The sequence below is a fragment of the Cygnus atratus genome, chromosome 11 (assembly GCF_013377495.2).
Source record: "Cygnus atratus isolate AKBS03 ecotype Queensland, Australia chromosome 11, CAtr_DNAZoo_HiC_assembly, whole genome shotgun sequence".
Taxonomy (NCBI): Eukaryota; Metazoa; Chordata; class Aves; order Anseriformes; family Anatidae; genus Cygnus; species Cygnus atratus.
This window is the reverse complement of record NC_066372.1, coordinates 21,460,921-21,476,437: the sequence shown is the minus strand read 5'-3', so window position 1 is coordinate 21,476,437 and position 15,517 is coordinate 21,460,921. Positions and strand designations below refer to the sequence as shown.

The following is a 15,517-nucleotide window of genomic DNA, read 5'->3' as shown; positions in this document are numbered from 1 at the left end:
TGTTGATTTAATATATTTAGACTTCCGTAAGACATTTAACCTGGTATCGCATGACATTTTGATTAAAAATTAGAATGATACAAAATCAACACGACACGCACTAAACGGATTAGAAGCTGACTGCCTGTCTGAAAGGCAATTAGAAGCTGAAACCACTGAGCAGGTGTTTCTGACAGAAGTCCTCCAGAAAACAGGTCCAGCTCCTAAGATTTTAATCAAAAACCTACCAGAAAGCAAAAACACTGCTGTGAAGTTTGCAGACAACACAGAGCAGCAAACACCAAGATGCTCAGCCACTGGTACAGAGCAGCCTGCATTGCTTGGTAACTAAAGACAAATTAAAAACAAACATTTCCTCCCTGCCAAATGAAGTGCATACATCTGGGAATAGGAAGTGCATGCATACACCTCCTCCATCAAGGTAACGAAGCATCCCTGCCCCATGGCAGAGAAGTGCTGAGGACCACGGGGACGACGGGAGCCTTGCTCCGAGGCAGGGATGTCACCGCCTGCCTGCCGCATGCAGGAGCACTGTCAGCCCCAGAACATCCAGAAAAATGTCACAAGAACACAAACATCCACCGTGGGCCAGAGCAGAGCTCCAGCCCTCCCTGTGCCCGCCCCGACACCCAGCAGGCAAAGGAAGCAAGAAGCAGAGCGAAGGAGATAACCCTGCCCCAGCTACAGCGCGTGCAGGGGAACCCGGACCCCCAGCGCAGGCAGCACCGTGCACAGCCAGCAGAAAAACGGCACCAAGGGCTGCCAGGTTCAAGAGCTATTTTTAATCTTCCAAAAACCCAGACGCTCATGACTCAGCACCAGACACTGTCCCAGAGACAGCAGCACTGGCTGCAAGTCTCTTCAGGAGCAATGAATAACCCATCCACTTCCACCTCACCACAAAACCAGATGGCCCAGGCAGCGACACCACCTGCCAGAAGCGATGCTGACGGACCCCAGGGGCAGGGCTGGAGGGGACCGGGAGCCTCTGGCACCACGGCACCGCTGGATTCAGCAGCAGCCCTACTGCCCATGGCCAGCTGGGGCTTGGCCAGGAGCTGCTCTGCCCCGGACACCTCCTCCTTCCCACCCGGGGGCTGTTGTTTTTCTAATCAGAGCGAAGGGAAAACGCTCCTCTGCACCAGCTTGCACAACATGTGCAAGGGGACGAACCACCTCACCATTTGTAGACACCCCACATGTTCCCCATATCCCCAGGTAACACCGGGTTACTTGGCACTCCCAAAAGGACCTCCTGGCAGAAGGTAGCCTCCCTCTCCAGATTTCCTTCTGCTACTTTTGTATTTCACCTCCAGCTCTGCGTTTCTCACAGTGTTGCCTTTCCAGGTTTCACTGCCAAGTAGTCCAAAACTACAAAAATTCAGCAAAGGCTGATCTTCCATTCCTTTGGGAGTCCTGTGATAGCCACCGAGCTGCAACACCAACTCACAATTCATCTCGATATATTGTGAAAAAGCAAAGCTACCTGCTGCATACAAATGACAATCTTTTTGGGGGTAAAACAGAACTTTTCAGCACGGTTCATGCTGGAACAGCAAAGCAGCAGGCCACGGTCCTGCTGTGTGCAGCGGCTGTGACAGAGGGGACAGGGACGCTTCTCTCCCAAACCCACCTGCCCCTTCCTGTGGGGCACTGCCCATGATCACACCGCAAACCCTGGCCAAAAAGCTCTGCTTTTGGGTGCACGAGTGCAGGGAGAGCTTTCGGGCAGCAGCAGAGTCCGTCGCAGGCTGGAGCAGCGGGGCAGCACGGAGCAGGGTGCGGAAGGGCCAGGCTGGCCCCAGCAGCATGAAATGAGTTTGGGGGCCCCCAGGATGGAGCTGCCGTAAACGAGGACAAACAGGAGAGCTCGGCTGGGGGCTCTGCAGCGGGGTGGCCCTCACCCAGCAGCTTCCTGGGGCTGCAGAAGGGGCCCATGGACACTGCAGCAGTGGAGAGCCGGCTGAAGTTGTTTGCTGTAATAGTCTGTGTTTAACAGATCTCTGGCTTCTGTGCCTTTGCCAAGACTGAGAGACGATGCCAGAGGTGCCAAATTGCTGCACTCCAGCAGCTGAGGCGACAATATCTGCTGATTATTTATACACAGAATAACATATGGCCCCTAGCAATAATTGCATATTAAGCAGTCTATTAAAGCAGTTCTACTCCATCCTTCGCGAACCTTTATCATCCAGCCGCAGCACAGATTATTATTAATCACCTTTTCTGCTCTGCTCCACCACAGGAGTCAATCAAACAGGAATGTTGAAAAATATTGTTCCATGATGGACCTATTTTACAGCTACTGGTGATATCCATCATTATTCTGTTATTACTGATCCTTAACATTTCTGCATGAACCAGAAGTTGTGTATGTTTGTATCTCATGCATTTGTGGACAAAAAGGTAGGCCTTGGCTGCTCTTAGCTGCCGCAGCCCCGCCTGCTTCAGGGGAGCAGTGCAGGCTGGCCCTGGCAGGGCTCGGGGCTGTGCACTAAGGTCAGGCACTAGCACATGCCTGCAGGAACAACCGCACACGTTCTGCTCCTCCTCTTCACCTGGATGAGACTGGGAAGAGATACCAACGCATGATTTGTTCCCCCCTTTAAATAAAGTGCAAAATGTAGTTTTCATATAAAAACGGTAACATCTGCATGGCTAATGGCTGCACCTTCCAAGTTGCTTCAGATGCAGCAGTGGAGGGGGAGGCAGGGTGGTACACATTGCATCACATCGCATCACACCACACCATACTGCACCGCACTGCGCCACACTGCACCACATGGCATTGCATCACACTGCATGCACCACACTGCATCACACCACATCACATCGCACTGCACTGCACCACATTGCACCACACTGCACGGCACCACACCGCATCGCACTGCATTACATCGCGTTGCAGTGCATCACATCACACTGCACCACATCACATTGCATCGCACTGCACCGCATCACACCGCATCACACCTCATGGCATTGCACTGCATCACCGCTGCCACATGCAGCAAGAGTGCTCAGCTCTCGCAGACCAGCCTGTGTGCTTTTAACGACGAGAAAGGATCAAAAGGATCCATCTCCTTGAAGATATTTCTCTGACCTCATGGATCACATCATCTGTCCCTGTGCAGTCCTGGGAAAAGGAAGACAAATGCCTCCTCACTGTTTCCCTAATTCTGCCGGGTGTGATGAAGACGTTGATCTCAACGAGCAGCCCTGGCAGCGGCTCAGTGCACGCCGACCAGCACTGGGTACATGTGAGTTAGAGCGATTCACCGCTGCTGTGAATTACAGGTAGCAAACTCCCACATTGCACAAAGAGTCACAGCTCCGTGACATATAAAAAGCATTAAATTGGCTGCAGTAAACTGGATTAATTCCATCTTGGCTCTTTGAAAAAAATCCCAGACACCTCCAGTTCCCCTTGGCCTCACCGATTTTGAAGTCACAAGATAACTCTGACCACCTAACTCAGCCTTTTGAATAACATAAACCAAAAAAGCCCTGGCTGGCTGCAGCTGCCCGTGCAGGGCATCTGTAACGGGGCAGAGACTAAGGCAGAGCTACAAGATCTGCCTTGGCTGAAGATCTCCACATCTCCCAAGGGCACGGAAGGAGATTGCTGCAGCCGCGACTCGAGTTCTTACGAGCAGACAAGTGCCAGGAATAGCCGTACCTCCCCGACATCCCACAGACACAAACCCACGGGCATCAGTAACTGTGTGACCACGGGGGCACAGGAGCCACAGGAGAAGACCATGCTGGGTTCCTGGGGGGACAGCGGGGTGCTTCCAGAAGGCAGGGAAAAAGGCAAGTTAGCTTTGGTCAGCTTGGGTCAACCAGGAAACGCCCCCAGGAGAACACCTAGAGCGCAGGCTGGGGGGCTTCATCACGGCAGGTCTCCGAGAAGCAGTGTTTAAAAAGGCAGTTTGTTTTCTGAGGGTTTATTTCTCCTCTGTGCAAACACAGTGACTCAGAGGCTCCCCTGGGTGCAACACCGGCTGCCAGCCTCAGCCCTGAGGAGCAGCGCTGAACGGGAGCTGCTGCCAGCCCCTCGCACACGGCCGCCATCACGGTGCCTTCTGTGCTGGCTTTGGGACGGGGCACAAGAGTAAAGAGAAATGAAGGTGTTTGGGAAAGGGCCCCTATTACTCAGAGCACCTGAGCAGAACAGAGCTGTCTTTCGGTGGCGTGCCCCGTCCGTGCTGTCACTGCCGGGCCCAGGACGGGCAGGGAGAGTGGGGTGAAGGAGGCAGCTTCCAAATCTCCCCTCAGGTGTCACCCTAAAGCTTCATTTATTACCAGCCACGGCACCTGTACAGAGGAGCAGCAGCTTCATTCCTCATGCATTACCCCCATAAGTCTATCCTTCAGCTGCAAAATTATTTTAAATATTTCCCTCTAGCTGTAAATATTTCTATCTGCTCTTTATGCCATTCCCATTCCCCTTGCACAATTAACCATCATCCAACCTTTCTCTTCCTCCTCCTTCTCCTTCTCCTCCTCCTGCTCCTCCTTCTTCTCCTCCTCCTTCTTCCTCCTCCTTCCTTCTTCTCCTTCCCCACTCACTTTCACAGGGCAACCTGAGCCCTCTCTCATGAATTAGCAATACGCCTCAGCACGAAGTGTCCCTACACTGCGACGCGTACAGAATGACCCTCCTAATAGCCTGGCGTCTGGATGAGCCTTCAAGATAATTTCAGTGCCTTATGCTGAAGTGCTAACGTGCTTTGTCACATAAGGTGACTTTGCAAAGGATTTGTAAAGACACTAATATATATAAATATAGATACAAACAGAGCAGGCACGCACAGGCAGCGCAGTCCCACCATGGGTGCATGGTCTTGGGGGGGGGCTGGATGCTGGGGTGCCGAGGGGGAGCTCTTGGAACAGATTTTGGACAAAGATCAGGATTTGGGAAGAGGCACCTTTCACAGCTCACTCAGTGCATGATGCTAATTGGTGCCGTGACCCCAGCGGGCACCGCAGACAAACGACAATCCTTTATCTGCCCAAACCCTCGGACATCCCGTCCTGCCCTACCACAGCCCACGGCCGGTGGCTCTGGCTGCCCGCTGCCTCCATGCAAACGCCTGGCAGCAATCAGGTCTCACAGTGCTGAGACCTCTGTTGTCTCCCCCTCACTCCTGGGGGAGACGGGCTGGGGATGAATAAAATTAACAACTGCATACGACAATATGGAAATTCACCGCCGTGGGCAACACGGTCACAGATGCCCCAGATTCGGCTGTTGCTGGCTGCGGCTGTACGAAGATCTCAGTGGACAGGCTCAAGTATTTTTATATGAGCGTGACATCATGCGCAAACGTGTCACATTGTTTTATGTCACACGGACATCCATGAAGGAGCCTGCACTCCTGCCAAGGTTAAGCAGCAATCTGTTTCCGCGGCCCAACCAGATGCAGCGTTACGAACAAGCCCACACAGGGAGGTGCAGCCCGACTGGAAACAGCCCGGGAGCTGCTGGGGCTGGTTGGACACGGCGGGGAGATGCCCTGAAAATTTCCGTGACCCCCTCTTTTTGGGTGGATGCTCTTGGGTCTTAGCACCAGCTGCAAAGCCCTCGATGGGGCAGGTGCCGGGCAGACACAGCTCCTGTGCCCTGAGAGCAGGCTGGAAAACACAGGGAGTCAGGCCCCAAAAAGGTGCCACGGGCCCTACACATCATTGGGGTGGATGTCACAGAACTGCGTAGCTCCAGGCCAGTCCACGGACTGCTCACAAAATGTCCTCTGTAAATGAAGTTTCTGATGGTACTTTTGGTTTTGATCCAAGTGGTGGCACCTTAGTGATGTGCATCACGTGCGTCCATCATACAGCGCGTACAGATGTGCAGGTTGTGCCTTCAGAGCAGTCTGCACGAGGCTGGGAGGGACTGGAGGCCGCTGCTGGGGCAGGGAAGCACAGCCGGAGCCCGTGGGGCTGAGCTGCCCTGCTCTCAGGGGCAACTGGCTCGTTTTCTGCTTAGCTCTATTTCTAACCACGCCATTTCTTATATGTCACGGGCCTTTTCTTATTGTTCCACTGAGTTTATTTTCCAATTTGTTTGCTCTCAAGGCTCTCTCTGAGTTTTCATTTAAATTTTCACCTTCATTGCTTTCCCGAGCAACAGCCTGCGGATGAGGCAGGAGGTGAGAAACCTGCCAAGGCTCGCGGTGATGGCACCTCGGGGCCGCTGCCGGCCGTGGGATGGAGGGGTGCTGGCATGCAGTGGAGCCATGCCCCGAAGCTGCCCCGGCCACAGCCCTGCAGTGCGTGAGCCGCTCTTCCCCACCACCAGCAGCTCAGGACCCACGCTGAGCCCAGCTTCTGCTGAGCACCAGCACCCGTGGGCCACGGGGTCCCTGCCGCAGGGGCTGCCCTCGCTACAGCGACTGCCCAGCCACATGCTGGGCACCCACACCACAGCACACACAGGGGTGGCTTCAAAAACCACACACGCTTGATTTTGCTACGTGTTTGTTCGGTGCTTGATGTTCTCAGGTGTGTGCCGGGCACGCTTTGTGTTCTGAAAAATAACAAAGTTTGTGCAAATGGGCACGGGGAGCTCACCGAGGAGTTGGGGTCCCTGCTTCAGGGCTTCCCAGGCACCAAGGCTCTGCGCTGTGTAATTCACAGGAACAGAGACCTCGGGGCCAGCAATCTCCCTGTGTCTGAGAGACTTTCGTCTGAAATGACTTAGAACTGACATCAAACCACAGCTCCCTCCAGCACTTCAGCACTGCCGAGCATGTAAAGCTCAGCTCTGCGCTGGCTGTTCACCAGCAGCACTTTTGCAGGACGTTGATGAGTTATCAACTCATCATTCACAGACACTTAGTATGAACGTCACTTTTTTATCTCTATCACCTGAAATCCTGAGTGGTGTAAGCAAATAAATGTGCGGCAAAAATCCAGTTTTAAATTTAATTTTGCACATGCACCGATGGTGCCTTTGACCCCAAGTAGGGAGCCTGCATGCCAGACATCCATCGTCTGCTTCCGCACAGGCAGAAGGTGCGGCAGGCACAGCACGGAGCTCATGGCACGGAGCTCCCCCAGCACCCCAGCGCCCGCCTCTGCTAGGAGCCACCCATGCGCCTGTCCCTTCTGCTGAGAAAACACCCACAGCAATAAAGATGCTTCTAACCTCTATTTTCCCTTTTCATCTATTCAATTTATCCCCTCTATATTTTTCATCATGGCTTGAAAGTAAATTATAGGCGTATTTTGCTGAAGGAAACATTTACACGAGCTTCTGTCTGTTCTCCAGCACAGAGAAAATATTGCCACAAGATTTTGCTTTACGCTGAGCTCTCCCATTCAGCCAAATAAAATGGGCAGCTTCAAGGATCAGGCCAGACCCACTGAGGCTGCAGGAGACGTTGGCACGGGGCACCAGAAGTCAGGCAGTCAGGGATTAGTACACAAGGGCGTTAATGCCACGTGGCAGCAGACCCACGGAAGGATGCTGTCAAAAGTGATAATTGGAAAAGCGCACACAGAAACGCAGAAGAAGCCCTACCAGACTCCCGCACACAGGATCTGTGCAAATATACTCTTCTGACTGCAAACTGTTTGAGAGAAATCTTTTTTTGCTCCAAAAAATGGTAGATTGCTATAATTTACCCATTATCAGGGGCAAGACTGCCTACCCCTGACCCACAAGACCACCATCTGATGGCAGCACGCACGGGCATGACCAGGTTTCCCAGGGGGAGCAGGCAAAGCCAGGGGCTGTCACCCCCAGACCTGTGCTTGGAGACACCGTAACTTCACCTCCCTGCAGTGCCAAGCACACCAGTGCCCGTGAGGAATTCATCACCATTAAAGGCTGCTTGTGAAAGCGCTGCTTTTTGCAAGTTTGCTCTCAAGGAAAAGGGCTGGAACAGGCCGCATGTGCCACGGGGAGATGTCACCAGCGCAGTCACAGCAGCTCGGACCAAGGTCCCCATCCCCATCCCCTGTGTCTGCCAAGGGCTGCCGGGGATGGGTGCAGAAGCAGAAAGGACCTGCTGTGCTGCCTGCCTAAATGAGCTGCTTCTATAAAGGGGAAGATCATCACACAAAGCGTGCAACAAGTCTGCGCCCCCGTGCTCCTCGGCTGCGCTTGCAGAGCACGCAGCGCAGCGGGGGCCAGGGCTTGGCGGTGGGGAGCAGCCGGGGGTGGCTGGGGGTGTCCAAATCAGCCCTGGGGAGCGGGTTTCACTCTGCACAGCGTCAGCGGGCGGGATGCTGGAAGGCGGTGCCCTGACTCGATAGCTGCAGCACAAGGAGGGAGATGAAAACACCGGGGAGGGTGCAAAAAAGAGACAAAAATTGTTTGGGAGCTGGAGAAAACGCCTGGCAGTGGGAGTGCTGAAGAGCTCAGCCTCTCTAATGCATCAAAAAGAAGAGTGAGAGGTGACATGATTATCATTGGTAAGTGCCTTCACAGAGAGAAAACACCAGCTACTAAAGGGCTCTTCAATCAAGTGAAGAAAAGCATCGCAAGCAGCAGCCTCTGGAAGCTGGGAGCAGACAAATTTGAATTGGAAACGGGATCTTTTTTTTTAAAAAACGAAGGTGATTAAACAGAGGAATAAGCTGCACCAGGAGGGGTGGATCCTGCAGCTCATGGTGCCCCAAATCCAGAGCACGGCTGCTCCGAGCCCCGGCCCAGGTACCTTCTGCTTCACAAACCCCTTGTGCACGTGTGCCAGCACAGCTCGACCGGCCTTTGCCAAAAACAAGTACCCCTCCATCACCTCCTGGTGCGACCACCGCCTGCACGAGGCAGGCACAGGTTTATGCACAAAAAGCAACAAAAGCAGAGAGCTGTGGGTGAAGGGAGCCAGGGAGGGGGCTGAGCACAGACCTGCATGGGAGCGAGCCGAGGCTGGTGGGACGGAGGTTTGCACCCTCGCCTCCGCTGCAAGAGGTGGCCTTGGGCACCCGCCTGCCTGCCACTGCTCGCAGCACCGATTTTCAACCAAAGGCAAAGGATCCAACTCCCTGTGATTCTCGCTTTGGAGGCAGCAGCCTGCACCCCCACCCTCCCTGCACGGTGGGGCGTTAGCACGCAACGCCAGCACGAGGCTGGCCACCAGGAAGGATATTTCGCTCACACCAAGCACAATATTTTGAAAAGCAGGCACTAACAAGCAGGAATGCTTTGTGAGATGGAATTGAATCCGCAGGTCCACGGGAAGGCTCTCCCGCTGGTTTGAAATGCAAATACCCCTGCGGAGAGCTGTCCCCAGCCCCGCGCACGCTGATGCGAGCAGGCGCTGGCGGCACCAGCTGGAGCCGCTCGGAGGGCGCCGTAGCCATGGAGATGCGGGGCTGAGCAGCCCAGCACCAGCCGGGACACGCGCTCGTTGTCCAGGCACCGAGTTTCTCAGAGCAGTTCCCAGGGACTGCGTGTTAATAACAGTTGCATCCTATTTATCATGTGCCTTTATTGTCTCTTTAATGAGCTCTCCAGGAAAACCTGGAGAGCGTTTCCTCGGAGGATGAACGCCAGCCATGGAGCTCCGAGCGGAGCCGTTTGCTTTGCAGGCAGTTCCCTCCCTTGCCCACACGCTTTCGAACGCAGAGCAGGCTGATGAACTATTAATAACAGGACAGCTACAACAACCTTCCCTGCCCTGCTTTGTGCCACGTTGCTCCGAGCACGCCGGGAGCGCGGGGGCTGCGGGCGTGCTGGGGTGGCTGCACGGTGGAGCCCCGCGAGGCTTCCCAGGTGCCACCCACCACAAGCGCAGCATGTTCCCAGGCACAGCCACCTCCTGTTGTGTGCTCACCCTTGGCCACAACACGTTTGGGGCCGGCAAACACCACAGCAGTCACGTTTCCACCAGACCCACAGCTGCTTCTCCCAGTGCCACCAGTCCGAGTGACCTGGACCAGCTGGGGTGGCACTGGTAGCACTGGTGGCACCCCGAGCGCTCCAGCAGCTTGTGCCAGGATCAGCCCAGGTGCGTGGTGATGGTGATGAATGACAAAGCTACCCAGTGCACCCGAATGTAACAGCCATGTGAGCGGAGCCTTGAATTCCCTTCCCACTCATAAATACGGGAGCTGTAATCAGACAGGGACGTGCCCCACGTGCTCTCTGCAGACCAAACCAAACAAACCTGCGCTGGCTGCTCCCGGCACTCGGTGAACTGGGGAGAAGTCCCCCAAGGTGCAGGGGACGGACTGTGCCCTGCCCTCACCTCCAGCACCCGCAGCACTGCCGGGCACAGCAGCCCCGGCACAAGTCACACCGCGCCTGCAAGACCTGCACGGCATGGGAAGAGCCTCTCGGGAGGGCAGGGGACCAGCAGCTATCCCAGGTACTGCAGGATGGCTGAGGAAAAGCCACGCGTGGCTTACGGAGCCCAGACAGTGCCTGTAAATCACACGCTGCCAGGAAGGCGGCACAGGGGCAGTGCTGTGGAAGGGTGAGCGAGCAGCCGCCCGTGTCTGCCTGGGTGATTTGCTGTGGGAAATAAAGCTGGCCAGGAAAAGTGCAAAGTGATTTTCTGTAAGCATGTTCCATAGCACTTACGAGCACTGAACATCTTCGCATATGAAAAATGTTTATGCCACCACTGACTGATATTTATTTCAGTTACCACACCACTTCTAGGAGTAATCTCGTCGGATGGATGCCGTGAGACTGCCGGCCTTACGGTCTGCGAGCAGGAGCATTGGTTCTGCTCCGAGGTGCTGCCTGCCGCCCCGCTCTGACTTGAATTCAGCTGGGGCACCATTTTCAGCACCCACCCCAGTGCCCTCCCAGGGGGCCCAGGGGAGCGGGGCTGGAGCACCCCCACCTCCGCACCAGCACGCCGCCTGTCATCCAGTTTAAACCCCAGTGAGCGTCGCAGCGCTGGGGACGGGCCCAGCAAATCCCAGCGGCTGAGAGCGGCGGGGCTCCACCTCACAGCGGTTCCCCAGTTTCTGTACAGCTCTTGCCAGCTGCAGGAACCGGGCACTGGATTTGTTTCCGCATTCAGCATCTGCCATGGCGTGTTGTCGCCCAGCTCCATGCTGTGCTCCTAGCTCTTCATTTCACTGCTAGCCCAGGCCGACTGTGGTCAGCAACCCAGCCACTCAGAAGTATGGAAAGATTTATTTTCTCCTTTAACCAACAACCACAGTCACTAAAACCCCTTTTCTAGTTAATGCAGTTTTGATACATCAAAACATCTACAAGGCAATTCATTTATAACAAGCAAACTTCTAAGGCTTGAATTTTCCCCAATGGCACGGCTGGAAGGCTATAACACCCCAGCAGGTCAACAAGTTGAAAGCCGCATTTTATCTGGCAATTTATTTAAATAAAATTTTTCAAAAACATGACAAGAACTAAAGGCGGAGCCTGTCAAACGGGCTGCAGTAGTTGAGCTTCTGCGCAGAGCAGCCAGACACACAGAGCAGCAGCAAGGACCCGTGGGGCACCACAGCACGAGCCCCGCTGCCCGCGTCCCCGGGAGCCGTGGCAGGGCAGGAGGCTTCACCGCAGACATCTGCAGAGCTCTCAGCCAGATACAAGCAATAGGTTTAAACACGGAAAAGCATTTTCATTAATTATTATCATTATCGCCATTGTAGTTCAGATGTTGTCCCTGCTATCGTAACCCAAAGCCATAATCAGAAGAACGGGAAGCCAAGCCCTTTGCTGCACCCAAAGATTTTCTCTCCACCAGCTCTCCCACACCTGCCCTGTGCCGCGGACGGACCCATGCAGCCAGGGCTGAGCAGTCCCTGCCTGGGGAGGTGATGAGCAGGGAACTCCGGCCCAAACACGGGTTTTCCTTGCATTGTCCGGGGGGGAAGGAGCTGGAACAAGTGGATGTGCCTGCTCTGGGGGAAGAACGGCCCCCTTGTGCGGCGCACATTGTGGGCATTGTTCCCTGCCTGCCTGTCCTCGCACCAGGGCTGCCCTGCAGCGCTGCCAAGGTTGGCGGCAGCGTGAGTCACCCGTCACGTCCGAGCTGCTTCCCTTCGTGCCACTGACTTCTCTCCGCCAACATCTCTCAGTCGTGGTCACTCGCGCTCTCAATTTCTCTTCCCTCTTCACTGTGTTATGTTAAGGAAGGGAAGAAATGACAGAGACTGACTAACAACACATACCAAACCATTCGAAGGGATGCTGGATTCGTTGGGCACGCTGAAAATCTCAGCCTCACCCTAATTTGGCAGAGGGAAATGGATTCGGTATGACCAGCAAGAGTGACCGGGACTGGTCTCCTGCTTAGAAAGAAATTCTGAAGTCTGAAGAAAAGAGAGCAGGTAGCTGTATTTTTCTGCCCGTGATGCATCTCTACCTGAACACAATAACTCTAGCAGCAGGCCAAAGCCAGACCCTGCCTGGTCCCCAGGGAGCGCAGCACGGCACGGGGCCGCTGGGACCCATGGTTAGGGGAGAGGCTGCTCACACACAGCCTGAAAGTGAGCGGCGATCCCACAGCTGATGCACTGGCGGCTGTAGTGCAGATTAAAGACCTAGCAGGAGATGTGGCTTTGCTGTCCTTTCATGGAGCCAAAAAACCTGTAAAATCGGAGAATTCAAAGCTGTTTAAAATACTGGCAGCTGCCTCAGTGCGCCCCTGCTGCCGTCCTGCCTGCTGCTGTGCCCCCTGCTCCCGAGTCTGCCAGCTGCTCCCACGGCATAGCATGGCATGGAACGGCACGGCATGGCATGGCACAGCACAGCACAGCATAGCACGGCACGGCACGGCATGGCAGGGTGTGGCACAGTGCTGCATGGCACAGCATGGTATGGTGTGGCATGGCTCACCGTCATGTGGCATGTCACAGCCTGGGCAGCACAGCACAGCACAGCACGGCACGGAGCAGCACAGCACAGCCTGGCACAGCACAGCATGGCACAGCATGGCATGGAGCAGCACAGCACAGCCTGGCACAGCACAGCCTGGCACAGCACGGCACGGAGCAGCACAGCACAGCAGGGCTTTCCTGCACTGTGCAAGTAATCGAGGTGATGCCCATTAGCTCTAATGGGAAGCTACACTGCCATTACTTCCTATTAGGGCTAACGGGGCGCTGCTCGCGTAACGTGGTTACCGCTGCAGACTGCAGAGATGCAGCAACTTCCCTTTCAGCTAAACAGACTCTCAGGGTCAAGAGCCACAACTTAATTCTCTTTGATACACAACCAAATTAGTCCCTGGCCAGGAAAGCAGTTCATTACTGCAGGATGATGGACGGTCGGTGCTGGGCATCGCCCTCCCCGCCATGGCCCCACACCACCCCTGAACACACAGAGATCCCGGGCCCCGGGGGGAGAGCCCCAAGTCAGCCCACCAAAAAGCCCTCCTCGCCCCGAGACACCGGCACGGTGGGACCCCACACCATGAGAGCCCCGGGGCTCGAGAGAGCCGGCTGCGGCCCCGCAGCGCGGTGCTGGGAGGCGGAGGAGCCCCGCGCCCGGTACCCGGCAGATCGGAGCTCTCCCTGCTCGTTTGTTTCACACGTTCCTCATATTCACTTCAAGTTAATTCAGCATGCCTGCTGGGTCATGAAGGGATTTCCACGTTTATCTCCGCTTACAAATTCAGGGTAAACCACAACTTTTTGTCGGGACGCAGGGGGTGGCGGGGGAGGAAATTGCTTTTCATCCTCCCAGGGACAGCCCAACCTGCCCTCTGGAGCAGTTTGCAAGGCTGAACTCTTGATCCTCCCCAAACATCTCGGATTCCGAACAGAAACTTGATTGTTTCTGGGTCTACTTTGATGTTATGTTTTCATAATGAAGCCATTTGCAGCATGAGAATTAGGATTGTGTAACGATCTATACGGGAGATAACGGCCTTCCAGGGCCGCTAACTGAAAGCGTTCGTACTGAATGGAGCTCGCAGTGGAGGAGCTCAGCCTTGGGAATTTTTTTAATGTGTAAGTATTTACTAAAGAAGATTTTGACTTCAAATTCCAGAAAAATGAAGTAGCTGAAGAGATTTGCCAGCTTGATTTGGGCTTGCAACAGTACGAAATGGCCTTGAGGTAGGCACTTCTGCTTGGCAGGCTGATTATGCAGTCTGGTCACATCGGTGTTCTGCGGGCGATGGGAAACAATCCAGGATGCAAACCCAGGAAACGTTTAATTTCTTCCCTCCATAAACCTACTGTATTCATCCCCAGAACGGGATATACAGAAACAACCCATGCAGTAGATAAGGTTCCCATCTGCCTGAAGAAGTGTCAGGCACTTGCCGCTGCCTCCAGCACCGATGTCTGCATTGCTGGAAGGCCCCAGCCCGGTGCTGCTGAACAGACGGGGTGGGAGAGACCCTGCTCTATGGCCACAGGTCCCTTCTGAGAGATGGTGGGGTCAGCCACACGCGCCCCTTCCTCTCCTCAGCAGACACGGGAGAAACGAGCCCAGGAAACCACCACAACGGTGACCCAGCACGATGGAGCCAAGGGCACCACTGTGCCCATGGCACTGGAGGCCCCCGCTCCCTGCTGTCCTCCGGGCTATGGAGAGCAATGAGCACCTCACTGAGCAATGAACACTCCACAGAAAATGGTGCTTGTCCTCCCTGGTGGTCTTGCAGTAGCTCGGGCAGCAGCTCTGCGGATAAGAACTGGGCTGATTTTGCCACGAGCAGGCTCTCCCCGCTCCAGAGATGATGTCTGATGTGAGCAGAAAACAGAGCAAAGGTGCATTGCCTGCAGCACACATCCCAGCACCTGCGGGGCTCCAGAGGCACAGCGCATCTCTGACACAGGGGCACACCACTTGTTTTAGCAAAAAAACACAATATTATAAGGCTTGAGCACCTTTAGAGTAGCAGCACCTCAAAATCACCAAGCTCCTGTCAGATGTACGGCCATGCCAGCTGGTCAGCAACAGCTTATTAACCTCAGGGCAGCTACAGGGGCAGCTCATAAATTTAGGGATGCTTCGGACTCTCCCTAGAGTCGCTGCAGCCCCAGCCCCAGAAGTGGCAGCTGGCTGAAACCCACAGGGAAGGGGCAGGGCACACGTGCGCCTGCAGCACTGCCACCGTCCTCCCAGGGCACGGGAGGGCCCGCCAACCCCACCGCAGCAATGCACACGGAGCTTCCTACTGGATCAAGCCAATAATCACAAATAAAAATAGGACTAGAGTTTCTGGGTTGCATAACGAGGAGTCGCAAGCTGAAAGAACAAGGCTCAGGGAGCGAGCCTTGGGGAGGCTCGGGTTAGCTCCGACCGCTCGTTACAGCTCCCGTGCCTTGCGCTTTGTTCTGCTGCCGGAGCTGTGACCTCAGCTGGGCTGGCAGTTGATCCCAAAAAGAGGACAAAAACGCTACCACAGTGCGGAAAGTTGCAGATGGCCCAGAGCAGGGAGGCAATGGAGCGGTGCTGAGCTTGGCTCTGCACAAGCCCAGCTGCAGGCGGCACGCGGCTGCTGAGCCCTCTCCAAGGAGGCACCGGGGCCAAGAGCCCAAACCCCTGCACCGAGGTGCAGCAGAAAGGGGGCTTGTGGGGAAGTCGGCGGAAAGAATAAAAATGGGCTCTGCAAACTGGGGCAGC

General features: G+C 55.0%; 1 protein-coding gene across 8 annotated transcripts in view; it reads right to left on the bottom strand.

The window, feature by feature from the left end:
• Positions 1 to 15,517, bottom strand: part of FRMD5 (FERM domain containing 5) — an 81,265-nt gene that overhangs the window by 40,300 nt on the left and 25,448 nt on the right. The gene's annotated exons all lie outside the window — the stretch shown is intronic.